Genomic DNA, 15718 nt, shown 5'->3' on the forward strand with positions numbered 1-15718 from the left:
ATTAATTTCAACATCTATTCCAACAGTAAATTTTGTCATTTTATTTTGATTTTTTTTTCAGTGGATCCAAGCAGATGTGGGAATGTACATCAAATTCCTTGCAAGAATACAAAAAATATCTTAAAAAGATCATGAAAAGAATTTGAGAACCTCATTGTAAGTGAACTTCTTTAACCAAGTGATGTTATTGCTCAGCTAATTAAGCATTCACATAATGTTTGAGAACATGGGTGCATAGCCTAGTTGAGAATTTCATAGTGTTTGTGGTCATCATTTGCATACATGTGCATGCATTGTAATGTCCAATTTCTAATTGAGATGGATCTCATCGTTTGCATGAATGTGCATGCATTGTAATGTTCAAGTTCCAATTGAGATGGATCCCAATATATCTAGGTGTCTCTATATTTGTCCTAGCCTTATTTTCATGTATTCTCTTTATGCTTATGATCTCTCTCTCTCTCTCTCTCTCTCTCTTATGATTTGGGTTGAAACGTACTTCTGACCATTGATTGCAGTACCCGAACAAAGTAACATACATTCATTTTTTGGGATGAAAAAAATATTTTGTATAAAGTATCATACATTTCCCCTATAATTTGATACAACTCCTTTAATCCCTCCCAACTCTTTTCCTTAATGGCCTTACACTTTAATACAAAGAAATTGACAAATTTTGGCTAGAGTACTTTATCACCTTTCATTCTTCAATACACTCCTCCATATCATGACCTTGGAAGCTTTCGATGCTACCAAAATGTCTTTTGTTTCTTGGGTCTCTTTTTGCTAATCACAGATCATGGATTATCTTCATTAAGCTAAATCCTAGATGATCATTGCTACAATGTGACAAGATAAGATGATGAGGTCCACCACTAGCCAACCGTTTTGAAAGTTATGCGAAGTCTATTAGAAGAGTTTGGTGCTTGATTTCCTAGAGGCTAAATGATGCAAGAATAGTTCCCTTCCCCCTTGTGTACTTTTCTCTTTATCCTTGTTCTTTCATTTTATTTCCAAGTAATATGCTCCCCCTTGCTCCAAAGTGTTTGCTCTTAGCTATAGTACAACTTGTACTTGTTCATGGCAATATGTATCATTACCGCGCCATTACCTAGCCATGGGGAAATGGCTATCTTCCCCACACACCTAGAGAAAATGCAAAGGAATGGTGCACATCTTGACGAAGCGATCAACTGCTTTTAACCATGATGTGGGCATAATGATGAAGACTGAGGATGAGGGGTTGCAAGGGAGAGATTTCTCTAGTAGTGAGTAGGTATGGAAGTTTCCTTATCTCGAAGCATTGAGTATCTGAGCATAATAGCTTCGATATATATGTCCATATAGACATAAAAAGTTTAGGCCACTTAATTAATAGGAGATTATGTCCAAATTTGGAGATTAATAGCATCATAAATTTCAACATTTATTCCAACAATAAATTTTGTCATTTTATTTTGATGTTTTTTTCAGTGGATCCAAGCAAATGTGGGAATGTACATCAAATTCCTTGCAAGAATACAAAAAATATCTTGAAAAGATCATGAAAAGAATTTGAGAACCTCATTGTAAGTCAACTTCTTTAACCAAGTGATGTTATTGCTTAGCTAATTAAGCATTCACCTAATGTTTGAGAACATGGGTGCATAGCCTAGTTGAGAATTTCATAGTGTTTGTGGTCATCATTTGCATACATTTGCATGCATTGTAATGTCCAATTTCTAATTGAGATGGATCTCATCGTTCGCATGAATGTGCATGCATTGTAATGTTCAAGTTCCAATTGAGATGGATCCCAATATATCTAGGTGTCTCTATATTTGTCCTAGCCTTATTTTCATGTATTCTCTTTATGCTTATGATCTCTCTCTCTCTCTCTCTCTCTCTCTCTCTCTCTCTCTCTCTCTCTCTCTCTCTCTCTCTCTCTCTGCGCCCCCCCCCCCCCCTTCCCTTCTCTCTTGGTTTAGAAAACTTGAACTTTCATATGATAATCTACAAATTTGACAAGCTTAGATGCTATCTCCAACAAGTGTTTTGATTGTCCAAAGGCATTTCAAGGTTTGATAAAATTGACAAGATTGCAATATTTTACAAAAGAGGCTGAGTACTTTGTGAATAAAACGTGATTTTAAGTTTTGTCTTGTAACATCTTTGAAGTTTGCAAAGCCAATGGTCTTAATAAATTTATTTGAAATTTATTCAAGTAAAGGGACCGGAGTGAGTGAGGGATGCAAAGCCCATGTAGTTTTTTGATGGAAGTATGCAATTCAATTGGGATTCAAGGTCATCTAGTTATACTAAATCTCCTAATGGCATGTTAAAATTCAATTAAGAGTGTAAAAAATTAAAAGATCTAATTTAAGTATTATTTTTCAAGAGATAGGTTTGAAAGATAGAAAATAAGGGTTCTAGTTACTAGGAATACTTTTAAGTGAGGTCGTTTTTTCATTTTCAATGGTGAGCCCCCTAAAACTTGTTGTTAGATTTAAACTATTAGTAACATATGTTTCTTTCCTTCATTTAATGCATTTTCTATAGCTTCCATCATTGAGTAGATTAATCATTCACTTTGGTGCTCAATTCAAAGCAATTTCATCCTTAAAAGTGATGGTGGCCCTCTATGAAGATTTGATCAAGAAATAATTCTCATTTGTTAAGGGCATAAGTAGTGATCATTACACCACTCAGCATATTTTAAGCAATAATGATATTGTCCATAGGCTAGGGTACTTTTGTTTTCTTAGTATGAAATACTCATTAAATGAAAGGATAATAAAAGCTATCAAATAGAAACTTGTTGGTACATACTCTAAGCTTTGCAAAAGAGACAATTGTAACACTATAGTCCTTGTCAAATAACAAATATTTCCAAGGTGAGAAATGATCATTAGGGGAGATTTGGGGTCTATGGGGGTTAAAGGTCACTGTGCCTTTACCCCGGTTATGTACAATACTCAAACACATATATAAATGAATGAAAAAGAAGATTAGGGTGGTTCTGCACCCACCAAAACTTGTGGCTCTCTGTCTCTCTCTCTCTCTCTCTCTCTCTCTCTCCTTCTTCCATTCTTGCTTCTGTTGAGAGCACTCTCAATTGGTATCAGAGCTCGGGTGATCTAGCTGAGCGTGCGTGAATGCTTGAAGCTCAGCAGCTCTGTGGGAAGCTTTGTGGGCGACTTTACTTGCATCCGAGTGTGCAGAGACCTTGGAGGAACCTTTGGAAAAGTCACTTTGGCTTTGCAAAGTGGTTTTGAGAGCCTGTTAAGTGTTTTCAAAGAAAAAGTCGTTTTTTGAGCTTTTCCCTGTTCCGTTCGATGACAGAGACTCTGTATTGACTTGTAGAGGCAACTATTGCTTGCTTTTGGTATCCACTTCACTTCAGGAGCTTGGAAACACCTTCATTCTTGAATCTGGGATCATTTCATTGGATTTCTGACTCACTGTGCCAATTTTTGCGTTTTTCTACCCGGGTGTTGGAACTCAAGTTTGGAGCAACCATTTGCAGATCTGTCAGTTCCGGTGGACTCAGGAGGTCCTAAAACTTCTATGTTGCTCATCATTCACACTCCGGTGGAGTTTGCAAACAGCTCTATTTCCAAAAACGTTTTTCAGTCCGTGTATTAAACCCAGTGATTGAGACCACGGTTTCCAAAACCGTCTGTCCCATTGCGTTCTAGACGCCCAAAAACCCCCACCTGTCAGTTCTTGCGCGATTCGGTGGAGGATTTTCAAAGTTATAGATCTCTGTGTATTCGATTTCGTCTCTATGTTATGCATTTTTCATTCTAGGGTTTTGAAACCTTAGATTTATGCCACATGGCAGTGGATAAGTGTTGACTCCCATTTCTCACTCATCGGTTGGGATTTTGGAGTTCTGGCAGAAGAGAGATATTTGCAGATTTTCTTGCCGAGTCCGATTATGCAATGGCGCCCATGTTTTGAGGCATCTCAGGTTCTATTTTTCAGTAGCGGTCATTACCGTGGGACGATGATTTCTTGAGCATACCTTATGCAGATCACTCTGGTTGTAGTTTGAGCAGTGTGTGCTCATTTGTGGTATGCATTGGGTTGCAGTGGATGATTTATAGGCCATTTGGATGCGTTACGATCCTTATTGGATGCGCTGCTAGGCCCAAATTGCCTTGTGGGATGCTATTTTTTATGAACGCTTTGCACATGGATGCTATTTTATGCTGAGGGACAGCTTTGACACATTGCAGGTGATGCACTGATAGTGCTATGCTCTCTTGGATGAGATATTATTGATGCATATGCCAGTGGACGGTGTTTATGCTTGAGTCATTTGGCACTTATTGGCATTTTCTTTTGGGCCAGATTTGCTCATATGGATGCATAGTATATGCACATGATCAGATGCATCTTTTGATGCTTTGAGCTTTGAGTTTTGGTGATATTTCACTCTATTGTGGCATACACATTTGGGTGCACCTTGTATTTGGTGTGATTCTCTCTTGTAGGCACTAGCATTTGGGATTTTGTTTCATTTGCATCATGGCATCCTCTTCCATGTCTGAAAAGGAGTTTTTCAGCATTAAAAAGTTTGATGGGACAAACTTTTCTTTGTGGAAAGAACAAATAAGGGATGTGCTTATTCAAAAGAAGCAGATTAAACCCTTGGTAGGGATTGAAGCTAAGCCTGCAAATATGTTTGAGGATGATTGGAATGAGTTGGATGCATTAGCAAAGTCTACTATTAGACTTCATCTTGCAGAGTCAGTTTATTTCACAGTAGTAAATGAGTAGACTACGGAAGATTTGTGGAAGAAACTGTGTGCCACTTATGAGAAGGAAATTGCCTCTAATAAAGTTTACCTCATGAAGAGGTTGTTTGAGCTGCAGATGAAGGAAGGGGTCTCCATTGCTTCTCACTTGAATGAATTCAATAATATTTTCAGCCAGCTTCAGGCTCAGAAGATGAATTTTGATGTGGAGACTAAGGCAATATTTCTCTTATGTTCATTGCCATCCTCATGGGATACCTTCCGTACAGTTGTCAGTAACTCTGCACCTAGTGGAGTACTGAAATTTGATTATGTTGTGGGTAGCTTGTTGGCCGAGGAGATTAGATGGAAGTCTATGGATGGCAACAAGCAGGATGCAGCCTTAAATGTGCAAAGGGGCAGATCACAGTTCAGGGGGAAGTCCCAAGAAAGAGGGAAGTCTCGTAGCAAATCCAGGGCACAGAACATTGAGTGCTACCATTGTGGCAAGAAGGGCCATATGAAAAAGGATTGCTACAAGCTGAAAAGAGAGCAAAAGGATAAGAAAAAGAATGCAAATTGGGGTGCAAATCAAAAGGAAGAGAGTCCAAGGGAGGACAAAGGAAAAGTGAAGATCGAGGAGATCAATGCAGTCACACATGATAGTGACAATGACATTCTCTTCATGTCTAGTTTATCTGCAAATTGGGGTGCAAATCAAAAGGAAGAGAGTCCAAGGGAGGACAAAGGAAAAGTGAAGATTGAGGAGATCAATGCAGTCACACATGATAGTGACAATGACATTCTCTTCATGTCTAGTTTATCTGTAGAGTTGCTTACCACTTCAGATGATGCATATTCCTAGAATTGGATTTTGGATTCTGGTGCTTCATTCCATGTTACTCCCCATAAGGAATGGTTCTCCACTTATGACAGTGGAAAGACAGGTTGTGTGCATCTGGGAAATGACTATGCATGTGACATAGTGGGAGTAGGTGACATAAAGTTTTCTTTTGCAAATGGGTCTGCATTTGTTTTGAAACATGTGAGACATGTGCCTAAGTTGACCAAGAGTCTTATTTCAGTGGGTCAGCTAGATGATGCTGGTTTTCACACCACTTTTGGCTTTCAGAGTTGGAAAATTCAGAAGGGCTCTATGCTTTTGGCCAGGGGTGCCAAGTGTGGGACTTTGTATCCCTTACATGTATTAGGGGTATTTGATCATGTTGTTGCAATAATCGAGCAGCCAAGCACTTCTTTGTGGCATTGCAGGTTGGGGCACATGAGCCAGAATGGAATGAAACTCTTATGCCATTTGGGTTATGTACCGCATTTGAGTTTCTCTGATTTTGAATTTTGTGAGAATTGTCTCTATGGGAAGCAGACTAAATCAGCCCATAAAAGAAGGGGAAAGAAAGAGTTTGAAAAGCTCGATTTGGTGCATTCAGACATATGTGGTCCCATGCCTACACGGTCATTAGGCGGGGCTAAATACTATGTGACATTCATTGATGATGCAACTAGGAAAGTGTGGGCTTATGCTATAACTCGGAAGAATGATATGTTCCAGGTATTTTAGAAATGGCTGGCCTCGGTTAAGAATCAGTCAGGTAGAACGCTTAAATGCCTACGGACTGACAATCGTGGAGAGTATCTCTCTCATGACTTTCAGCATTTCTGTGATACACGTGGGATTAAGAGCGAGCTCACATCCCCTCGTACTCCAGAGCAAAATCCAGTTGCAGAAAAGATGAACCGTACCATTCAAGAAAGGTTGCAATGCATGCTTTCCAATGCAAGTCTTTCTGGTGGTTTTTGGGCTGAGGCAATGAAGACTGCAGTACATGTGATCAATAGATCACCTAGTAAGAGTTTGGATGGTGGTATTCTTGAAGAGGCATGGAGTGGCAAGAAGCCCTCTTACTCTCATTTGCATATATTTGGGTGTGAGGCATATGCACATGTGCCAAAAGAGCTTCGAAAGAAGCTAGATCCTAAGTCTAGGAAATGCATCTTTCTGGGTTATGGTGAAAGTGGAGAGATGGGCTATCGTCTCTAGGATCCAGAAGCAAAGAAGATCATAAGCAGCCATGATGTAGTCTTCAATGAGAAGAAGATGCATAAGGCACCCATGAGGGATGTGGAAATGAGGAGAATCACTTTCCCGGATGTGAATCCACCTGCATATGTTGATAGACAGCAAGCTGTCCATGCACCAAATGTGCAAGAAACGGTACCACCAAGTACTCCCACAGGTATACAATCAAGGGTAGATGATGGATCATCTATTGGTGGAAATGATGAGCCAAATGTGGCTGATATGCAGGTGGGACAGCAAGATGAAATGCCAATGAGAAGATCATCTAGAGTGTCTAGACCGCCTGATAGGTTTGTTCCAGGGGTAGACTATGTGATGCTTACTGATTGCGGGGAGCCTTCTTGCTACAGAGAGGCTATGATGCGTGAGGATCAATGCAAGTGGGAGTATGCTATGCAATCAGAGATGAGTTCACTTATAAAGAATAAGACTTGGGACTTGGTTCCTTTGCCACATGGAAAGAAAGCATTGCCATGTAAATGGGTCTACAAAATGAAGGTCACAGGTGATGATGTGCCTAGGTACAAGGCCCGTTTGGTTGCTAAAGGGTTCAAGCAAGAGAAGGGTGTGGACTTTGATGAGATATTCTCTCCGGTTGTGAAGATGACCACACTTAGGAAACTCCTTTGGCTTTCACAAAAAGAGTATGTTACAAAAGTATTGCAGCGTTTCAATATGGAGGGGGGGAAAGCAGTGAGTACTCAATTGCCTCCATATGTGAAACTGAGTCATACAGATAGTCCCAAATCAGATGAGGAAAAGGCCATGATGGCCAAGGTTCCTTATGCATCAGCACTTGGGAGTCTTATATATGCTATGATAGCTACTAGACCAGACATTGCATTTGCAGTGGGAGTTGTTAGCCGGTATATGGATAATCCAGGAAAGAGGCATTGGGAGACAGTTAAGTGCATCATGAGGTACATGAAGGGTACCAAGGAGATGTGCATCTGCTTTGGTAGAGGAGACATGCGTGTACTTGGGTACACAGATTCAGACTATGCAGGGCATGTGGATAGTAGGAGATCCACTTCTGGTTATGTGTTCACCTTTGCAGGTGGTGCAGTGTCGTGGATGTCTCGTGCACAGAAGTGCATTGCTTTGTCTACCACAGAGGCTGAGTATGCTGCAGCCATAGAGGGTTGCAAGGAGGCTATATGGCTTGATCGGCTAGTGGGAGATTTGGGGATTCATACAGGTGTACCGACATTGCATAGTGATTCCATGAGTGCTATTCAGCTAGCACGGAATCCAGTCTTTCATGCAAAGACCAAACACATTGAGGTCAGGTACCATTTCATCAGGGAGGTACTTGAGGACAAGCGCATAGAGCTTGTCAAGGTTCATACAGATGATAACCCTGCAGATATGCTGACGAAGAGTCTACCTAGTCAGCGGTTTGAGTATTGTCGTGTATTGATGGGCATTGGATAGTATGCTCATTGGTTGTTCTCCCTTAAAGGCACATTGTCCTTTAAGTGGGAGGTTGTGGGGGTTAAAGGTCACTGTGCCTTTACCCCGGTTATGTACAATACTCAAACACATATATAAATGAATGAAAAAGAAGATTAGGGTGCTTTTGCACCCACCAAAACTTGTGGCTCTCTGTCTCTGTCTCTGTCTCTGTCTCTCTCTCTCCTTCCGTTCTTGCTTCCATTGAGAGCACTTTCAACTTCCGTTGAGAGCACTCTCAGGGTCTTAAAAGGGCATCCAATTAGTGTTTCCTGATCTCAAGGGATTAGTTGAGGTGTACCAACAATGAGAGTGCTTTAAGGTGTGGGCAAATGCCATGTTGAAGTTGACAAAAGCATTTAAGGGTGTGGAGACCTCTAAACTAGAGTTTGGACCCATGATCTTCACTCCTAGCCCTTGATCTAGTCTCCAATCATGGGGATACATTCAAATTTGAGGTAGAGTACTCCGAGCCATTAGATTAAGGGGTAGAACTAAGGGATACGATAAAAGGACAGAAGGGTCAAATATCCACCCTTGATCAACACAAAGATCTAATGGAGGAAATGAGAGGAAAATGCGCTTTAATCTAGGCCATAGATTTGCTAGGAGGAGATGAGTGCAAATGGTGCTTCAACCTGAGCCCTTGATTTGGAAGTGGATCAAGGGATGAGATGAGGAAAAAAGTTCATCCGAACCCTTGATTTACAAGTGGACAATGACACTTCAATCCAAGCCATTAAATAGGCGCTTCAATCCTATCCCTCAAAAATGTGCTTCAATCTCCACCCTCCATTAGGCGTCTGCATCTCAACCATTGATATGGGACATGAATCAAGGGCCCATATTGAAAGGTTCCTTTCCCCTCTTAATGAGGCCTCTCCAAAGTCAAGCTTTTCCTTTTAGAGCTCACCAAAGTTGTAACATCACCTCAAACATAAAGGGCTTTCACTGCAATTTCCTCCCAACCATGGATTCCGTGAGCTCCTTTGATACCTCTCGTGACTCCTTCAGTTCCTTTCCTCATCCACTTTCCATGTGGAGCTCTCCTTCTAGAATCCTCCATCTTGCTCAGCACTTGCCACTTGGCCTCTAGCTTTGGTGCCACATGTCCCACAAGGGACTCCTCTCTTTATATCCCTCTCTAGGACTCCTTATGCACCACCTCGCCTAGGTGTGACCCTAGACCCAAGCCCATTAGGCCCTATTAATGCAAGTGCTGCCAAATCCAAGGCTCTGGATTCCTGCCTTATATCGTGGTCACACGGTATTATGGTTGACGTAACATTCCCTTCCCCTTAAGAAATGTTTCGTCCTCGAAAACAAAATTGGGAAACCTCCTCTAGAGATTGCTTACCATTTCCCATGTTGAACTCTCTTCAGATCTATCTTTCCACTTAACGAGACATTCTTGCCATGTAGTATCTTGCATTCTTTTTTCTTTTTTATCTAGAATTCTCATGTGGTATAGATGCAGGTTCAATGAGTTCAACTAGGACTTCATTTTCAATGAGATTATCATCATCTCCTAATTTTCTTTTTAGCCTACTTACATGAAAAATTGGATGTACTCTATATCCCTCAAGTAAGGCTAATTTGTAAGCAAGTTCCACAATCCTCTTATGGTCCACAATACCTAGGAGACAACTTTGGACATTTACTTGTCTTTAGAGATTTTGAAGATTCAGGTACCTTGAGGTAGACTTTCTCATTTACTTCAAACTCCAACTTTCTATAGTGGGGGTTTGCATTACTTTGTGCTCTATCTTGAGCTCTTCTTATGCTATCTTTAGCTAACTTGAGCACTTGATTCATATCTTCAAGAAAGTCTTTGTCCACTTGAACCTTCTCTTTTTCGAGTCCCACTGCCATTGGGGCTCTTGGTTGAAATCCATACATCATCATGAATGGACTAAAACCTGTAGCTGAATGTTTGGCACTGTTATATGCAAATTCTAATATGGAAAAATAATGTTCCCAATTAGTTTTCCGTTTACTTACTCATGCTTGAAGCATATCCTCAATGATCTGATCGACCCTTATAGTTTGACCATCACTCTTTGGATGATTTGCGGTGCTCATATTCAATGAAGTTTCTAACCTCTTAAACACAACCCTCCAAAAATGGCTGTTAAATTTTCTATCCCGGTCACTAACAATACCGGTTGGTAGCCCATACAGTCTATAGATATGCTCCATAAATAGCTTAGCTAATTCTGGAGTTTTAACATCTTCATTAACAAGAATGAAATGAGCCATCTTGGTCAACTGATCCATAATTACCCAACAGAGTTGTGCCCCCTCTGTGTCCTAGGTAATCCCATAATGAAATCCATGGAGATGCTTTCCCATTTGCCAGATGGAATCTCGAATGGGTGTAGGAGACCTCCTGCCTTAAGGCGTTCAACCTTATTGACTTGGCATTTTTGGCTATTCAGTACATAATCTTGGACGTCCTTATCTATTTTGGGCCAAAAGAATCAGAAGCACATATGTCTTCTAAATTCTCAGGTGTCCAGCACTCAGACTATCATGAGATTCAAAAAGAATTTGGCACCTAATGTCAATATTATCCAAGACACATACTCTACCCTTGTAGAGCAGGTAGCCATCTTCAATAGTCTATCTTTTCCACTTGAGTCCTTTATGCCCCACCAACCTGTGGTGTGTCGCCATTTCCATGTGACTCCTCAGTGAAAGCCTCTCGATTAGTTGGATTCCTATTTCTAATTGCTTTCCATATTTCAGAGAAGTGAGGATCCAACTCACATTTCCCCTTTAATGACTCTAGGAAATCATTTTGAAATTGAGTAAAACTCAGTTCATTAACAGTTGGCATTCGGCTAAGAGAGTCTGCTATATCACATTGAACTTTCCTTTCCTATATGTGAATTATATATCAAACTCTTGCATTAACTCAACCCATCTAGCTTTTCTACCTTTAAGCTCTGGCTGATTACAAATCCACTTAATGCTCTCCTGATCTAAGATGATCTCAAATTTTGCACATATAAGTAGTGCCTCCACTTTTTTAAAGCATAGACTATAGCATATAGTTCCATCTCATATGCCAAGTAATTTCATTGGGCACGATCTAACTTTTTTCTTTCAAAATCCATTAGTCGACCTTTTTGTAAAAGTACCGCCCCAACAGCAAAATCACTGGCATCTGTCTCAACCACCATGAATGGTTCATTGGGATCCACTACTTTTAAGACAAGAGCTGCTACTATAGCTACTTTTGATTTTTCAAAACTTCTCTTTTGAGGTTCATCCCATATGAAGGTGCTTCCCTTCCCCTTAAGTTGCTCTGTCATTGGAACATTAATCCTAGCGTAATCCTGGATGAATCTCCTATAGAATCATGACAAACCTAAGAATATTTGTAGTTCTTTTAGATTTATAGGATGTGGCCATTCCAATATGGCCCTTACTTTGTCAGAGTCCATACGAACACCTTCTTGGGATATTATATGTCCCAATTCTTTTGCAAAGAATTCACATTTAGATTCTTTAGCAAAGAGTGAATTATCTCTAAGAAACTGGAACACTTTTCGCAAATGTTCCAAATGCTTTTTCCTAGTTTCACTATAAATAAGGATATCGTCTAAAAATACTACAGCAAATTTCCCTAGATATGGCCTTAAGACACTATTCATAAGTTTCATGAAAGTTGCTAGAGCATTTGTTAATCCAAATGGCATTACTTTAAATTGATAATGCCCATACCTAGTACAAAATGATGTCTTAGGGACATCCTCTTCCCTAATTCATACTTGGTGATATTATGATCTCAAATCAATTTTAGTAAAATATCAATTTTGCCCCTTGCAATTGATCAAAGAGCTCATCAATGCGAGGCATAGGATACTTATTTTTTATGGTGATTTTATTTAGTGCTCGGTAATCTATGCATAAACTCATAGTACCATCCTTTTTCTTTACCACAATAAAACTGGTGCAGACCAAGGTGAGATACTGGTTGAATTTGGCCCTTCTTAAGGTATTCTGTTAACTATCTTTCAACCTCACGTTCCTCCATTTGACTAAGCCTATATGAGGGTTTACAAATAGGGATAGATCTAGGAATTAAGTCTATTTTATGATCTGATTCTCTCAGGAGATAAGCCATCAGGTAAATCAGATGGAAAAACATCTTTAAATTCAAACATTAAATCATTGAAAGAAAATTTATACTTTTTAATATTATCCAAAACAATATTACTTCTTTACGATGCATAAGACATAAAATCACCAATAAAAGTAAGTTCACCGAGATATACCTCGCATTCTTCTTGGTGTAGTAGTTGTTTCAATTCCATTGAATAAATACGAGGAGAGTTAGGCACATCATGTTCTCCTTGAATCTGGAAGACTCTACCCTCTTTTTCAAACATAATGGTTATTAAGATAACTCCGTTGTAAGCTATGCCCAAGACTATACAACCATTCTCGACCAAGCACTACATGTGTTCGGTTGTGATGCATGATTTAGAAATCCAAGGCATCCTAATAACCTTGAATATCCACCTCTACACCATGTATCATGGTGTCCCAAACTTTTTTATCACTTCCCTTTGCCAAAAAGACCACATATTTATGGGCACTGGGACTCTCAAGCAATTTTAATTTCTTAACTAACGAGTAGTTCAAGAAATTATGTGTTGCACTATCATTGACCATCACTCTTACTCTTTGCCCCTTAATTTTTCCATCCATCCTCATTAAATCATGAGGACCAAAGGTGGGTTGCCACATTGCCCCGATGATAGACAACACATGTGGGTGCTATCCTCATGATAGACCTCTACCTCAGTGTACTTTTTAGTACCATTAAGTGCCAATGCTTGCACTGCATGCACTTGTTTTTGTGGAGGTCTATTTGGGGCTTTAGCTCCCGCTTGTTTATTTTTAGGGCAGTTCCAAGCAGCATGGTCTTCACCCAAACATTTGAATTGAAAGATTTTCTTGCTTGGCCCTTTCATAATCCTCTTTCTTCAAGAGAGGATAATTTTGTGTTTGAGGTTTCTTAGGTGATACCTGAGAAACCTCCTTCTTAAAGTGCCCCTTCCTTTTCAAATTGAAAAATTTGTTGAACTTTGGAACAAAACCTGTTTGCTTTGAAGTTCCAACTTTGAATTTTCCCATCGTATCATCGTATATTTGGGCATACTTAATGACTTCCTCAAAGGTTTTAGGATAATTTCTTTTTACCTCAACCTTATAAGTGTCTTTGAGACCTCTCACGAAACCCCTTATCTTTTGAAATTCATCAATTCCCTTAAGCTTAAGGACTGCCTCCCTATAGTTCGCTATGTACTGGACTAGAGTGTTTTTACCCATAGTACAATTGTCACAAGCATCCCACGCTCTTTCTAATTCATTTTTCAGTAAAAACTCTTTTAGGAAGGCTTGTTCAAACTCAATCCAATACCTAGGAATTCTATCACTTTCCCTGAGGCTCATCCACCATTTGTAGGCTTTATTTCCAAGGAAAATACTTGCTTCCACGACTTGATTTTTAGGAGGGGTATTCCTGAGTCGATGGAAGTCTTGCCACCTTTGCAAGAATGTATTAATCGCATCTTTATTATGCTCTTTTTCTTCCCCATTGAAAATTGGTGGTTTCAAGTCCTTAATGATATTAGAGGTTTTTCTAACTCGAGAGGTGGACCTCTCAACTTGATTAGGAGGAATCGATGACTTTTCAGTAATAGTTACCAATTGAGAATCGGCTAACTTAGTTATGGCTTCAGCTGGGGTTTTTAATGTATCACTAATACTCCTAGCTATGTTTCTATATTTTGTGTTCGAGTTTCAAGTTTAATGAAGTTTGGAAAGAGCTGTGCAAAGTGAGACAGGAGGAGGAGCAGAAGGTTGACCAGTACCCGATTCGTGGGAGGTTATGGAGTTCATGGTGTGAAGCTCTTGTGCCGGAGGTACCTCCTCAGATGATTAAGGGAGACTGCTTCATTTCAGGCTTGAAGCCTTCACTCCATTTGAAGGTGGAGCTGAGGAATATTGATAGCTTCAAGGATGCAGTCAGAGTGGCCAAGGAGAAAGAATGGAAAGTTAAGAGACTGAGGCAGCTTGGCATGCAAGAGGAGCCTAAGAATCTCATAAGAAGCCCAGAAATGATTAAGGCATATGTAGAGAGAGAGCCGGTGTCGTTCCTGTGCAGAATGATTCCCTGAAAAAGAATTTGCATGAAGCAGTGGAGCAGATGAAAACACTCAGCCTGGATGGAGACTGTAGAAAGAAACAAAGATCAGAATAACAGGAAAGAAGTTATGACTGGAGGAGAAGGAAGTTCAGCTGATACAAGGAGAGTACTAGGTTATATGAACAATGTCCAATGCTGGAATTGTGGGGAGTGGGGACATATCAGCCCTCATTGTGATAAGCCAACCGAGGTAGGAGGAGATGTCTATCCTGAGCAACAGAGAACAAATGATAGATCCAGTGACTACAGTATGGAGGTGAAAGATCTGAATTAGCTCTATACCAGTGGTATGAAATGGGAGGATAAGGGGAAAGGAAAGGCAATTAGCTTGATCAGAATGGAGACCACACCAGAGATTATGTCTATACCCATGCAGTGCAATATGAGTTGTAGGTTGGAATTGGAAGAGGAACCTGAGGAGACAGTCATAGACGAAGAGATAGAGAGTGAGACAGAGGAAGAGAGCATCTTATCAGAGCAAAAGCGTTAGTTGTCTTCACTGTTGAAGAAACTGGATGTTGATGATGTAAGGGAGCTGGAAATCATTACACTTACTATGAATGGAGGCTTGTCAGTTGCTATGGAGGAGGGTGTTGCTCAACCAGGGCAGTTAAGGATAAGTCTGTGTGTGTAGATGATGATCATGCTCCAGTGTTATGCGATGATGTGCCTATGATGGCTGAATGCAATCAGTTTGTGGTTGACACTGTGATTGTGCATACCAAAGAGACTGAGGTTTCAGATTCAACAAGTGAGGAAGAAAGAGGTGAAACTAACAATGAGGATGAGAGCTCAATCATGTGTGACAGTGATGAAGCAGATGTGGCTATTATTGATGAAGTAACAGACGTGCAGTTAAAACTCTTAGTTTGAATGGAACCAACAAGTGTTGATTGTGTGCATGCAGACTTTGATGTGTATGATGAGGTTAAGATTTAGTGTTTACAAGATGATGATGATTCAGATGATGAGCTGGATTGCATTCTTGATGATGCACTGGATGATATGTTAGCATTGATCTCTTCGAAAAAGAATGTAAACACCAGTATGCATGTTGAGCTGGATGGCAGTGACAGTGTGGTTGATGATCAGCTAGATGCTTTACTTGATGATACCCTTGTGGATTTTGCACCTATGGTTGGTAATGACAAGAAAATATGTACTTCTTATGACTGTTCAGAAAATGAGGATATCAGTGAGGACAAGATGCATGGCAAAGAGTGT

The sequence above is a fragment of the Dipteris shenzhenensis genome, chromosome 21, assembly GCF_047967505.1.
Source record: "Dipteris shenzhenensis isolate YYH24624 ecotype China chromosome 21, Dip_SZ_1.0, whole genome shotgun sequence".
NCBI lineage: Eukaryota > Viridiplantae > Streptophyta > Polypodiopsida > Gleicheniales > Dipteridaceae > Dipteris > Dipteris shenzhenensis.